Genomic DNA, 12,972 nt, shown 5'->3' with positions numbered 1-12,972 from the left:
GGTGATGTCATGTTAACACTGGAGAAACGTGATATTCCATTTCGAATGGTGATGTCAGGTTAACACCGGAAAAACGTGATATTCCATTTCAAATGGTGATGTCAGGTTAACACTGGAGAAACGTGATGTTCCATATCAAATGGTGATGTCAGGTTAACACTGGAGAAACGTGATGTCAGGTTAACACCGAAGTAACGTGATGTCCCATATCAAATGGTGATGTCAGGTTAACACTGGAGAAACGTGATGTTCCATATCAAATGGTGATGTCAGGTTAACACTGGAGAAACGTGATAATTTCAAATGGTGATGTCAGGTTAACACTGGAGAAACGTGATATTCCATTTCAAATGGTGATGTCAGGTTAACACTGGAGAAACGTGATGTTCCATATCAAATGGTGATGTCAGGTTAACACTGGAGAAACGTGATGTTCCATATCAAATGGTGATGTCAGGTTAACACTGGAGAAACGTGATGTTCCATATCAAATGGTGATGTCAGGTTAACACTGGAGAAACGTGATGTTCCATATCAAATGGTGATGTCAGGTTAACACTGGAGAAACGTGATGTTCCATATCAAATGGTGATGTCAGGTTAACACTGGAGAAACGTGATGTTCATATCAAATGGGGATGTTAACACTGGAGAAACGTGATATTCCATTTCAAATGGTGATGTCAGGTTAACACTGGAGAAACGTGATATTCCATTTCAAATGGTGATGTCAGGTTAACACTGGAGAAACGTGATATTCCATTTCAAATGGTGATGTCAGGTTAACACTGGAGAAACGTGATATTCCATTTCAAATGGTGATGTCAGGTTAACACTGGAGAAACGTGATGTTCCATATCAAATGGTGATGTCAAGTTAACACTGGAGAAACGTGATATTCCATTTCAAATGGTGATGTCACCGGTTAACACTTCCATATCAAATGGTGATGTCAGGTTAAACGTGATGTTCCATATCAAATGGTGATGTCAGGTTAACACTGGAGAAACGTGATGTTCCATTTCAAATGGTGATGTCAAGTTAACACTAGAGAAACGTGATGTTGGTGATGTCAGGTTATATCAAATGGTGATGTCAGGTTAACACTAGAGAAACGTGATGTTCCATATCAAATGGTGATGTCAAGTTAACACTAGAGAAACGTGATGTTCCATATCAAATGGTGATGTCAGGTTAACACTGGAGAAACGTGATGTTCCATATCAAATGGTGATGTCAGGTTAACACTAGAGAAACGTGATGTTCCATATCAAATGGTGATGTCAGGTTAACACTGGAGAAACGTGATGTTCCATATCAAATGGTGATGTCAGGTTAACACTGGAGAAACGTGATGTTCCATTTCAAATGGTGATGTCAGGTTAACACCGGAGTAACGTGATGTTCCATATCAAATGGTGATGTCAAGTTAACACTGGAGAAACGTGATATTCTATTTCGAATGGTGATGTCAAGTTAACACTGGAGAAACGTGATATTCCATTTCAAATGGTGATGTCAGGTTAACACTGGAGAAACGTGATGTTCCATATCAAATGGTGATGTCAGGTTAACACCGGAGAAACGTGATGTTCCATATCAAATGGTGATGTCAGTTTAACACTGGAGAAACGTGATGTTCCATATCAAATGGTGATGTCAAGTTAACACTGGAGAAACGTGATATTCCATTTCGAATGGTGATGTCAGGTTAACACCGGAAAAACGTGATATTCCATTTCAAATGGTGATGTCAGGTTAACACCGGAGTAACGTGATGTTCCATATCAAATGGTGATGTCAGGTTAACACTGGAGAAACGTGATGTTCCATTTCAAATGGTGATGTCAAGTTAACACTAGAGAAACGTGATGTTCCATATCAAATGGTGATGTCAGGTTAACACTAGAGAAACGTGATGTTCCATATCAAATGGTGATGTCAGGTTAACACTAGAGAAACGTGATGTTCCATATCAAATGGTGATGTCAGGTTAACACTAGAGAAACGTGATGTTCCATATCAAATGGTGATGTCAAGTTAATACTGGAGAAACGTGATGTTCCATATCAAATGGTGATGTCAGGTTAACACTGGAGAAACGTGATGTTCCATATCAAATGGTGATGTCAGTTTAACACTGGAGAAACGTGATGTTCCATATGTCAAATGGTGATGTCATATCAAATGGTTAATTACTGGAGAAACGTGATGTTCCATATCAAATGGTGATGTCAGGTTAACACTGGAGAAACGTGATGTTCCATATCAAATGGTGATGTCAGGTTAACACTGGAGAAACGTGATGTTCCATATCAAATGGTGATGTCAGGTTAACACTGGAGAAACGTGATGTTCCATATCAAATGGTGATGTCAAGTTAACACTGGTGAGAAAACGTGATGTTCCATATCAAATGGTGATGTCAGGTTAACACTAGAGAAACGTGATGTTCCATATCAAATGGTGATGTCAAGTTAACACTGGAGAAACGTGATGTTCCATATCAAATGGTGATGTCAAGTTAACACTGGAGAAACGTGATGTTCCATATCAAATGGTGATGTCAGGTTAACACTAGAGAAACGTGATGTTCCATATCAAATGGTGATGTCAGGTTAACACTGGAGAAACGTGATGTTCCATATCAAATGGTGATGTCAGGTTAACACTGGAGAAACGTGATGTTCCATATCAAATGGTGATGTCAGGTTAACACTAGAGAAACGTGATGTTCCATATCAAATGGTGATGTCAGGTTAACACTGGAGAAACGTGATGTTCCATATCAAATGGTGATGTCAAGTTAACACTAGAGAAACGTGATGTTCCATATCAAATGGTGATGTCAGGTTAACACTAGAGAAACGTGATGTTCCATATCAAATGGTGATGTCAGGTTAACACTAGAGAAACGTGATGTTCCATATCAAATGGTGATGTCAGGTTAACACTGGAGAAACGTGATGTTCCATATCAAATGGTGATGTCAGGTTAACACTGGAGAAACGTGATGTTCCATATCAAATGGTGTTGTCAAGTTAACACTAGAGAAACGTAATGTTCCATATTAAATGGTGATGTGAAGTTAACACTGGAGAAACGTGATGTTCCATGTCAAATGGTGATGTCAAGTTTATACTGGAGAAACGTGATGTTCCATATCAAATGGTGATGTCAGGTTAACACTAGAGAAACGTGATGTTCCATATCAAATGGTGATGTCAAGTTAATACTGGAGAAACGTGATGTTCCATATCAAATGGTGATGTCAGGTTAACACTAGAGAAACGTGATGTTTCATATCAAATGGTGATGTCAGTTTAACACTGGAGAAACGTGATGTTCCATTTTAAATGGTGATGTCAAGTTAACACTGGAGAAACGTGATGTTCCATATCAAATGGTGATGTCAGGTTAACACTGGAGAAACGTGATGTTCCATATCAAATGGTGATGTCAGGTTAACACTGGAGAAACGTGATGTTCCATATCAAATGATGATGTCAAGTTAACACTGGAGAAACGTGATATTCCATTTCGAATGGTGATGTCAAGTTAACACTGGAGAAACGTGATGTTCCATATCAAATGGTGATGCCAGGTTAATACTGGAGAAACGTGATGTTCCACATCAAATGGTGATGCCAAGTTAACTCTAGAGAAACGTGATGTTCCATATCAAATGATGATGTCAAGTTAACACTGAGAAACGTGATGTTCCATATCAAATGGTGATGTCAAGTTAACACTGGAGAAACGTGATGTTCCATATCAAATGGTGATGTCAGGTTAACACTAGAGAAACGTGATGATCCATATCGAATGTTGATGTCAGGTTTACACTGGAGAAACGTGATGTTCCATATCAAATGGTGATGTCAGGTTAACACTAGAGGAACGTGATGTTTGATATCAAATGGTGATGTCAGTTTAACACTGGAGAAACGTGATGTTCCATTTTAAATGGTGATGTCAAGTTAATACTGGAGAAACGTGATGTTCTATATCAAATGGTGATGTCAAGTTAACACTAGAGAAACGTGATGTTCCATATCAAATGGTGATGTGAGGTTAACACTAGAGAAACGTGATGTTCCATATCAAATTGTGATGTCAGGTTAACACTAGAGGAACGTGATGTTCCATATCAAATGGTGATGTCAGGTTAACACTAGAGAAACGTGATGTTCCATATCAAATGGTGATGTCAAGTTAATACTGGAGAAACGTGATGTTCCATATCAAATGGTGATGTCAGGTTAACACTAGAGAAACGTGATGTTTCATATCAAATGGTGATGTCAGTTTAACACTGGAGAAACGTGATGTTCCATATCAAATGGTGATGTCAGGTTAACACTAGAGAAACGTGATGTTCCATATCAAATGGTGATGTCAGGTTAACACTAGAGGAACGTGATGTTCCATATCAAATGGTGATGTCAGGTTAACACTAGAGAAACGTGATGTTCCATATCAAATGGTGATGTCAAGTTAACACTGGAGAAACGTGATGTTCCATATCAAATGGTGATGTCAGGTTAACACTGGAGAAACGTGATGTTCCATATCAAATGGTGATGTCAGGTTAACACTGGAGAAACGTGATGTTTCATATCAAATGGTGATGTCAGGTTAACACTAGAGAAACGTGATGTTCCATATCAAATGGTGATGTCAGGTTAACACTAGAGAAACGTGATGTTCCATATCAAATGGTGATGTCAGGTTAACACTAGAGAAACGTGATGTTCCATATCAAATGGTGATGTCAAGTTAACACTAGAGAAACGTGATGTTCCATATCAAATGGTGATGTCAAGTTAATACTGGAGAAACGTGATGTTCCATATCAAATGGTGATGTCAGGTTAACACTGCAGAAACGTGATTTTCCATATCAAATAGTGATGTCAAGTTAATACTGGAGAAACGTGATGTTCCATATCAAATGGTGATGTCAGGTTAACACTAGAGAAACGTGATGTTCCATATCAAATGGTGATGTCAAGTTAATACTGGAGAAACGTGATGTTCCATATCAAATGGTGATGGCAGGTTACCACTGGAGAAACGTGATGTTCCATATCAAATGGTGATGTCAAGTTATCACTAGAGAAACGTGATATTCCATATTAAATGGTGATGTCAAGTTAATACTGGAGAAACGTGATGTTCCATTTTAAATAGTGATGTCAAGTTAATACTGGAGAAACGTGATGTTCTATATCAAATGGTGATGTCAGGTTAACACTAGAGAAACGTGATATTCCATATCAAATGGTGATGTCAGGTTAACACTAGAGAAGCGTGATGTTCCATATCAAATGGTGATGTCAAGTTAACACTGAAGAAACGTGATGTTCCATATCAAATGGTGATATCAGGTTAACACTAGAGAAACGTGATATTCCATTTCAAATGGTGATGTCAGGTTAACACCGGAGTATCGTGATGTTCCATATCAAATGGTGATGTCAGGTTAACACTGGAGAAACGTGATGTTCCATATCAAATGGTGATGTCAGGTTAACACTGGAGAAACGTGATGTTCCATTTCAAATGGTGATGTCAAGTTAACACTAGAGAAACGTGATGTTTCATATCAAATGGTGATGTCAGGTTAACACTAGAGAAACGTGATGTTCCATATCAAATGGTGATGTCAGGTTAACACTAGAGAAACGTGATGCTCCATATCAAATGGTGATGTCAGGTTAACACTAGAGAAACGTGATGTTCCATATTAAATGGTGATGTCAGGTTAACACTGGAGAAACGTGATGTTCCATATCAAATGGTGATGTCAAGTTAACACTGGAGAAACGTGATGTTCCATATCAAATGGTGTTGTCAAGTTAACACTAGAGAAACGTAATGTTCCATATTAAATGGTGATGTGAAGTTAACACTGGAGAAACGTGATGTTCCATGTCAAATGGTGATGTCAAGTTTATACTGGAGAAACGTGATGTTCCATATCAAATGTTGATGTCAGGTTAACACTAGAGAAACGTGATGTTCCATATCAAATGGTGATGTCAGGTTAACACTGGAGAAACGTGATGTTCCATATCAAATGGTGATGTCAGGTTAACACTGCAGAAACGTGATGTTCCATATCAAATGGTGATGTCAGGTTAACACTGGAGAAACGTGATGTTCCATTTCGAATGGTGATGTCAGGTTCACACCGGAAAAACGTGATATTCCATTTCAAATGGTGATGTCAGGTTAACACTGGAGTAACGTGATGTTCCATATCAAATGGTGATGTCAGGTTAACACTGGAGAAACGTGATGTTCCACATCAAATGGTGATGTCAGGTTAACACTGGAGAAACGTGATGTTCCATATCAAATGGTGATGTCAAGTTAACACTGGAGAAACGTGATATTCCATTTCGAATGGTGATGTCAGGTTAACACCGGAAAACGTGATATTCCATTTCAAATGGTGATGTCAGGTTAACATCGGAGTAACGTGATGTTCCATATCAAATGGTGATGTCAGGTTAACACTGGAGAAACGTGATGTTCCATATCAAATGGTGATGTCAGGTTAACACCGAAGTAACGTGATGTTCCATATCAAATGGTGATGTCAGGTTAACACTGGAGAAACGTGATGTTCCATATCAAATGGTGATGTCATGTTAACACTGGAGAAACGTGATATTCCATTTCGAATGGTGATGTCAGGTTAACACCGGAAAAACGTGATATTCCATTTCAAATGGTGATGTCAGGTTAACACCGGAGTAACGTGATGTTCCATATCAAATGGTGATGTCAGGTTAACACTGGAGAAACGTGATGTCAGGTTAACACCGAAGTAACGTGATGTCCCATATCAAATGGTGATGTCAGGTTAACACTGGAGAAACGTGATGTTCCATATCAAATGGTGATGTCAAGTTAACACTGGAGAAACGTGATATTCCATTTCAAATGGTGATGTCAGGTTAACACTAGAGAAACGTGATGTTCCATATCAAATGGTGATGTCAGGTTGACACTAGAGAAACGTGATGTTCCATATCAAATGGTGATGTCAGGTTAACACTGGAGAAACGTGATGTTCCATATCAAATGGTGATGTCAGGTTAACACTGGAGAAACGTGATGTTCCACATCAAATGGTGATGTCAGGTTAACACTGGAGAAACGTGATGTTCCATATCAAATGGTGATGTCAGGTTAACACTGGAGAAACGTGATGTTCCATATCAAATGGGGATGTCAAGTTAACACTGGATAAACGTGATATTCCATTTCGAAAGGTGATGTCAAGTTAACACTGGAGAAACGTGATATTCCATTTCAAATGGTGATGTCAGGTTAACACTGGAGAAACGTGATATTCTATTTCGAATGGTGATGTCAAGTTAACACTGGAGAAACGTGATATTCCATTTCAAATGGTGATGTCAGGTTAACACTGGAGAAACGTGATGTTCCATATCAAATGGTGATGTCAAGTTAACACTGGAGAAACGTGATATTCCATTTCGAATGGTGATGTCAGGTTAACACCGGAGTAACGTGATGTTCCATATCAAATGGTGATGTCAGGTTAACACTGGAGAAACGTGATGTTTCATATCAAATGGTGATGTCAGGTTAACACTGGAGAAACGTGATGTTCCATTTCAAATGGTGATGTCAAGTTAACACTAGAGAAACGTCATGTTTCATATCAAATGGTGATGTCAGGTTAACACTAGAGAAACGTGATGTTCCATATCAAATGGTGATGTCAAGTTAACACTAGAGAAACGTGATGTTCCATATCAAATGGTGATGTCAAGTTAATACTGGAGAAACGTGATGTTCCATATCAAATGGTGATGTCAGGTTAACACTAGAGAAACGTGATGTTCCATATCAAATGGTGATGTCAGGTTAACACTGGAGAAACGTGATTTTCCATATCAAATGGTGATGTCAGATTAACACTGGAGAAACGTGATGTTCCATTTCAAATGGTGATGTCAGGTTAACACCGGAGTAACGTGATGTTCCATATCAAATGGTGATGTCAAGTTAACACTGGAGAAACGTGATATTCTATTTCGAATGGTGATGTCAAGTTAACACTGGAGAAACGTGATATTCCATTTCAAATGGTGATGTCAGGTTAACACTGGAGAAACGTGATGTTCCATATCAAATGGTGATGTCAGGTTAACACCGGAGTAACGTGATGTTCCATATCAAATGGTGATGTCAGTTTAACCCTGGAGAAACATGATGTTCCATATCAAATGGTGATGTCAAGTTAACACTGGAGAAACGTGATATTCCATTTCGAATGGTGATGTCAGGTTAACACCGGAAAAACGTGATATTCCATTTCAAATGATGATGTCAGGTTAACACCGGAGTAACGTGATGTTCCATATCAAATGCTGATGTCAGGTTAACACTGGAGAAACGTGATGTTCTATATCAAATGGTGATGTCAAGTTAACACTAGAGAAACGTGATGTTCCATATCAAATGGTGATGTGAGGTTAACACTAGAGAAACGTGATGTTTCATATCAAATTGTGATGTCAGGTTAACACTAGAGGAACGTGATGTTCCATATCAAATGGTGATGTCAGGTTAACACTAGAGAAACGTGATGTTCCATATCAAATGGTGATGTCAAGTTAATACTGGAGAAACGTGATGTTCCATATCAAATGGTGATGTCAGGTTAACACTAGAGAAACGTGATGTTTCATATCAAATGGTGATGTCAGTTTAACACTGGAGAAACGTGATGTTCCATTTTAAATGGTGATGTCAAGTTAATACTGGAGAAACGTGATGTTCCATATCAAATGGTGATGTCAGGTTAACACCGGAGTAACGTGATGTTCCATATCAAATGGTGATGTCAGGTTAACACTGGAGAAACGTGATGTTCCATATCAAATGGTGATGTCAAGTTAACACTGGAGAAACGTGATATTCCATTTCAAATGGTGATGTCTGGTTAACACCGGAAAAACGTGATATTCCATATCAAATGGTGATGTCAAGTTAACACTGGAGAAACGTGATGTTCCATATCAAATGGTGATGCCAGGTTAATACTGGAGAAACGTGATGTTCCATATCATATGGTGATGTCAAGTTAACTCTAGAGAAACGTGATGTTCCATATCAAATGATGATGTCAAGTTAACACTGAGGAAACGTGATGTTCCATATCAAATGGTGATGTCAAGTTAACACTGGAGAAACGTGATGTTCCATATCAAATGGTGATCTCAGGTTAACACTAGAGAAACGTGATGATCCATATCAAATGGTGATGTCAGGTTTACACTGGAGAAACGTGATGTTCCATATCAAATGGTGATGTCAAGTTAACACTGGAGAAACGTGATGTTCCATATCAAATGGTGATCTCAGGTTAACACTAGAGAAACGTGATGTTCCATATCAAATGGTGATGTCAAGTTAACACTGGAGAAACGTGATGTTCCATTTCAAATGGTGATGTCAAGTTAACACTAGAGAAACGTGATGTTTCATATCAAATGGTGATGTCAGGTTAACACTAGAGAAACGTGATGTTCCATATCAAATGGTAATGTCAGGTTAACACTAGAGAAACGTGATGCTCCATATCAAATGGTGATGTCAGGTTAACACTAGAGAAACGTGATGTTCCATATTAAATGGTGATGTCAGGTTAACACTGGAGAAACGTGATGTTCCATATCAAATGGTGTTGTCAAGTTAACACTAGAGAAACGTGATGTTCCATATTAAATGGTGATGTGAAGTTAACACTGGAGAAACGTGATGTTCCATGTCAAATGGTGATGTCAAGTTTATACTGGAGAAACGTGATGTTCCATATCAAATGGTGATGTCAGGTTAACACTAGAGAAACGTGATGTTCCATATCAAATGGTGATGTCAAGTTAATACTGGAGAAACGTGATGTTCCATATCAAATGGTGATGTCAGGTTAACACTAGAGAAACGTGATGTTTCATATCAAATGGTGATGTCAGTTTAACACTGGAGAAACGTGATGTTCCATTTTAAATGGTGATGTCAAGTTAATACTGGAGAAACGTGATGTTCCATATCAAATGGTGATGTCAGGTTAACACCGGAGTAACGTGATGTTCCATATCAAATGGTGATGTCAGGTTAACACTGGAGAAACGTGATGTTCCATATCAAATGATGATGTCAAGTTAACACTAGAGAAACGTGATATTCCATTTCGAATGGTGATGTCAAGTTAACACTGGAGAAACGTGATGTTCCATATCAAATGGTGATGCCAGGTTAATACTGGAGAAACGTGATGTTCCACATCAAATGGTGATGCCAAGTTAACTCTAGAGAAACGTGATGTTCCATATCAAATGATGATGTCAAGTTAACACTGAAGAAACGTAATGTTCCATATCAAATAGTGATGTCAAGTTAACACTGGAGAAACGTGATGTTCCATATCAAATGGTGATCTCAGGTTAACACTAGAGAAACGTGATGATCCATATCGAATGGTGATGTCAGGTTTACACTGGAGAAACGTGATGTTCCATATCAAATGGTGATGTCAGGTTAACACTAGAGGAACGTGATGTTTGATATCAAATGGTGATGTCAGTTTAACACTGGAGAAACGTGATGTTCCATTTTAAATGGTGATGTCAAGTTAACACTAGAGAAACGTGATGTTCCATATCAAATGGTGATGTGAGGTTAACACTAGAGAAACGTGATGTTCCATATCAAATTGTGATGTCAGGTTAACACTAGAGGAACGTGATGTTCCATATCAAATGGTGATGTCAGGTTAACACTAGAGAAACGTGATGTTCCATATCAAATGGTGATGTCAAGTTAATACTGGAGAAACGTGATGTTCCATATCAAATGGTGATGTCAGGTTAACACTAGAGAAACGTGATGTTTCATATCAAATGGTGATGTCAGTTTAACACTGGAGAAACGTGATGTTCCATATCAAATGGTGATGTCAGGTTAACACTAGAGAAACGTGATGTTCCATATCAAATGGTGATGTCAGGTTAACACTAGAGAAACGTGATGTTCCATATCAAATGGTGATGTCAGGTTAACACTAGAGAAACGTGATGTTCCATATCAAATGGTGATTTCAAGTTAATACTGGAGAAACGTGATGTTCCATATCAAATGGTGATGTCAGGTTAACACCGGAGTAACGTGATGTTTCATATCAAATGGTGATGTCAGGTTAACACTGGAGAAACGTGATGTTTCATATCAAATGGTGATGTCAGGTTAACACTAGAGAAACGTGATGTTCCATATCAAATGGTCATGTCAGGTTAACACTAGAGAAACGTGATGTTCCATATCAAATGGTGATGTCAGGTTAACACTAGAGAAACGTGATGTTCCATATCAAATGGTGATGTCAAGTTAACACTAGAGAAACGTGATGTTCCATATCAAATGGTGATGTCAAGTTAATACTGGAGAAACGTGATGTTCCATATCAAATGGTGATGTCAGGTTAACACTGCAGAAACGTGATTTTCCATATCAAATAGTGATGTCAAGTTAATACTGGAGAAACGTGATGTTCCATATCAAATGGTGATGTCAGGTTAACACTAGAGAAACGTGATGTTCCATATCAAATGGTGATGTCAAGTTAATACTGGAGAAACGTGATGTTCCATATCAAATGGTGATGGCAGGTTACCACTGGAGAAACGTGATGTTCCATATCAAATGGTGATGTCAAGTTATCACTAGAGAAACGTGATATTCCATATTAAATGGTGATGTCAAGTTAATACTGGAGAAATGTGATGTTCCATTTTAAATAGTGATGTCAAGTTAATACTGGAGAAACGTGATGTTCTATATCAAATGGTGATGTCAGGTTAACACTAGAGAAACGTGATATTCCATATCAAATGGTGATGTCAGGTTAACACTAGAGAAGCGTGATGTTCCATATCAAATGGTGATGTCAAGTTAACACTGAAGAAACGTGATGTTCCATATCAAATGGTGATATCAGGTTAACACTAGAGAAACGTGATATTCCATTTCAAATGGTGATGTCAGGTTAACACCGGAGTAACGTGATGTTCCATATCAAATGGTGATGTCAGGTTAACACTGGAGAAACGTGATGTTCCATATCAAATGGTGATGTCAGGTTAACACTGGAGAAACGTGATGTTCCATTTCAAATGGTGATGTCAAGTTAACACTAGAGAAACGTGATGTTTCATATCAAATGGTGATGTCAGGTTAACACTAGAGAAACGTGATGTTCCATATCAAATGGTGATGTCAGGTTAACACTAGAGAAACGTGATGCTCCATATCAAATGGTGATGTCAGGTTAACACTAGAGAAACGTGATGTTCCATATTAAATGGTGATGTCAGGTTAACACTGGAGAAACGTGATGTTCCATATCAAATGGTGATGTCAAGTTAACACTGGAGAAACGTGATGTTCCATATCAAATGGTGTTGTCAAGTTAACACTAGAGAAACGTAATGTTCCATATTAAATGGTGATGTGAAGTTAACACTGGAGAAACGTGATGTTCCATGTCAAATGGTGATGTCAAGTTTATACTGGAGAAACGTGATGTTCCATATCAAATGTTGATGTCAGGTTAACACTAGAGAAACGTGATGTTCCATATCAAATGGTGATGTCAAGTTAATACTGGAGAAACGTGATGTTCCATATCAAATGGTGATGTCAGGTTAACACTAGAGAAACGTGATGTTTCATATCAAATGGTGATGTCAGTTTAACACTGGAGAAACGTGATGTTCCATTTTAAATGGTGATGTCAAGTTAATACTGGAGAAACGTGATGTTCCATATCAAATGGTGATGTCAGGTTAACACCGGAGTAACGTGATGTTCCATATCAAATGGTGATGTCAGGTTAACACTGGAGAAACGTGATGTTCCATATCAAATGA

General features: G+C 38.3%; 2 protein-coding genes across 2 annotated transcripts in view; one reads left to right on the top strand and one right to left on the bottom strand.

The window, feature by feature from the left end:
* LOC143237813 (unconventional myosin-Ie-like) overlaps positions 1–12,972 on the bottom strand; it is a 524,866-nt gene that overhangs the window by 206,473 nt on the left and 305,421 nt on the right. The gene's annotated exons all lie outside the window — the stretch shown is intronic.
* The window catches only part of LOC143237801 (unconventional myosin-Ie-like), a 93,346-nt gene that overhangs the window by 8,005 nt on the left and 72,369 nt on the right, over positions 1–12,972 (top strand).

The sequence above is a fragment of the Tachypleus tridentatus genome, chromosome 2 (genome assembly GCF_004210375.1).
Source record: "Tachypleus tridentatus isolate NWPU-2018 chromosome 2, ASM421037v1, whole genome shotgun sequence".
Taxonomy (NCBI): domain Eukaryota; kingdom Metazoa; phylum Arthropoda; class Merostomata; order Xiphosura; family Limulidae; genus Tachypleus; species Tachypleus tridentatus.
This window is presented reverse-complemented; position numbering and strand designations above follow the sequence as displayed.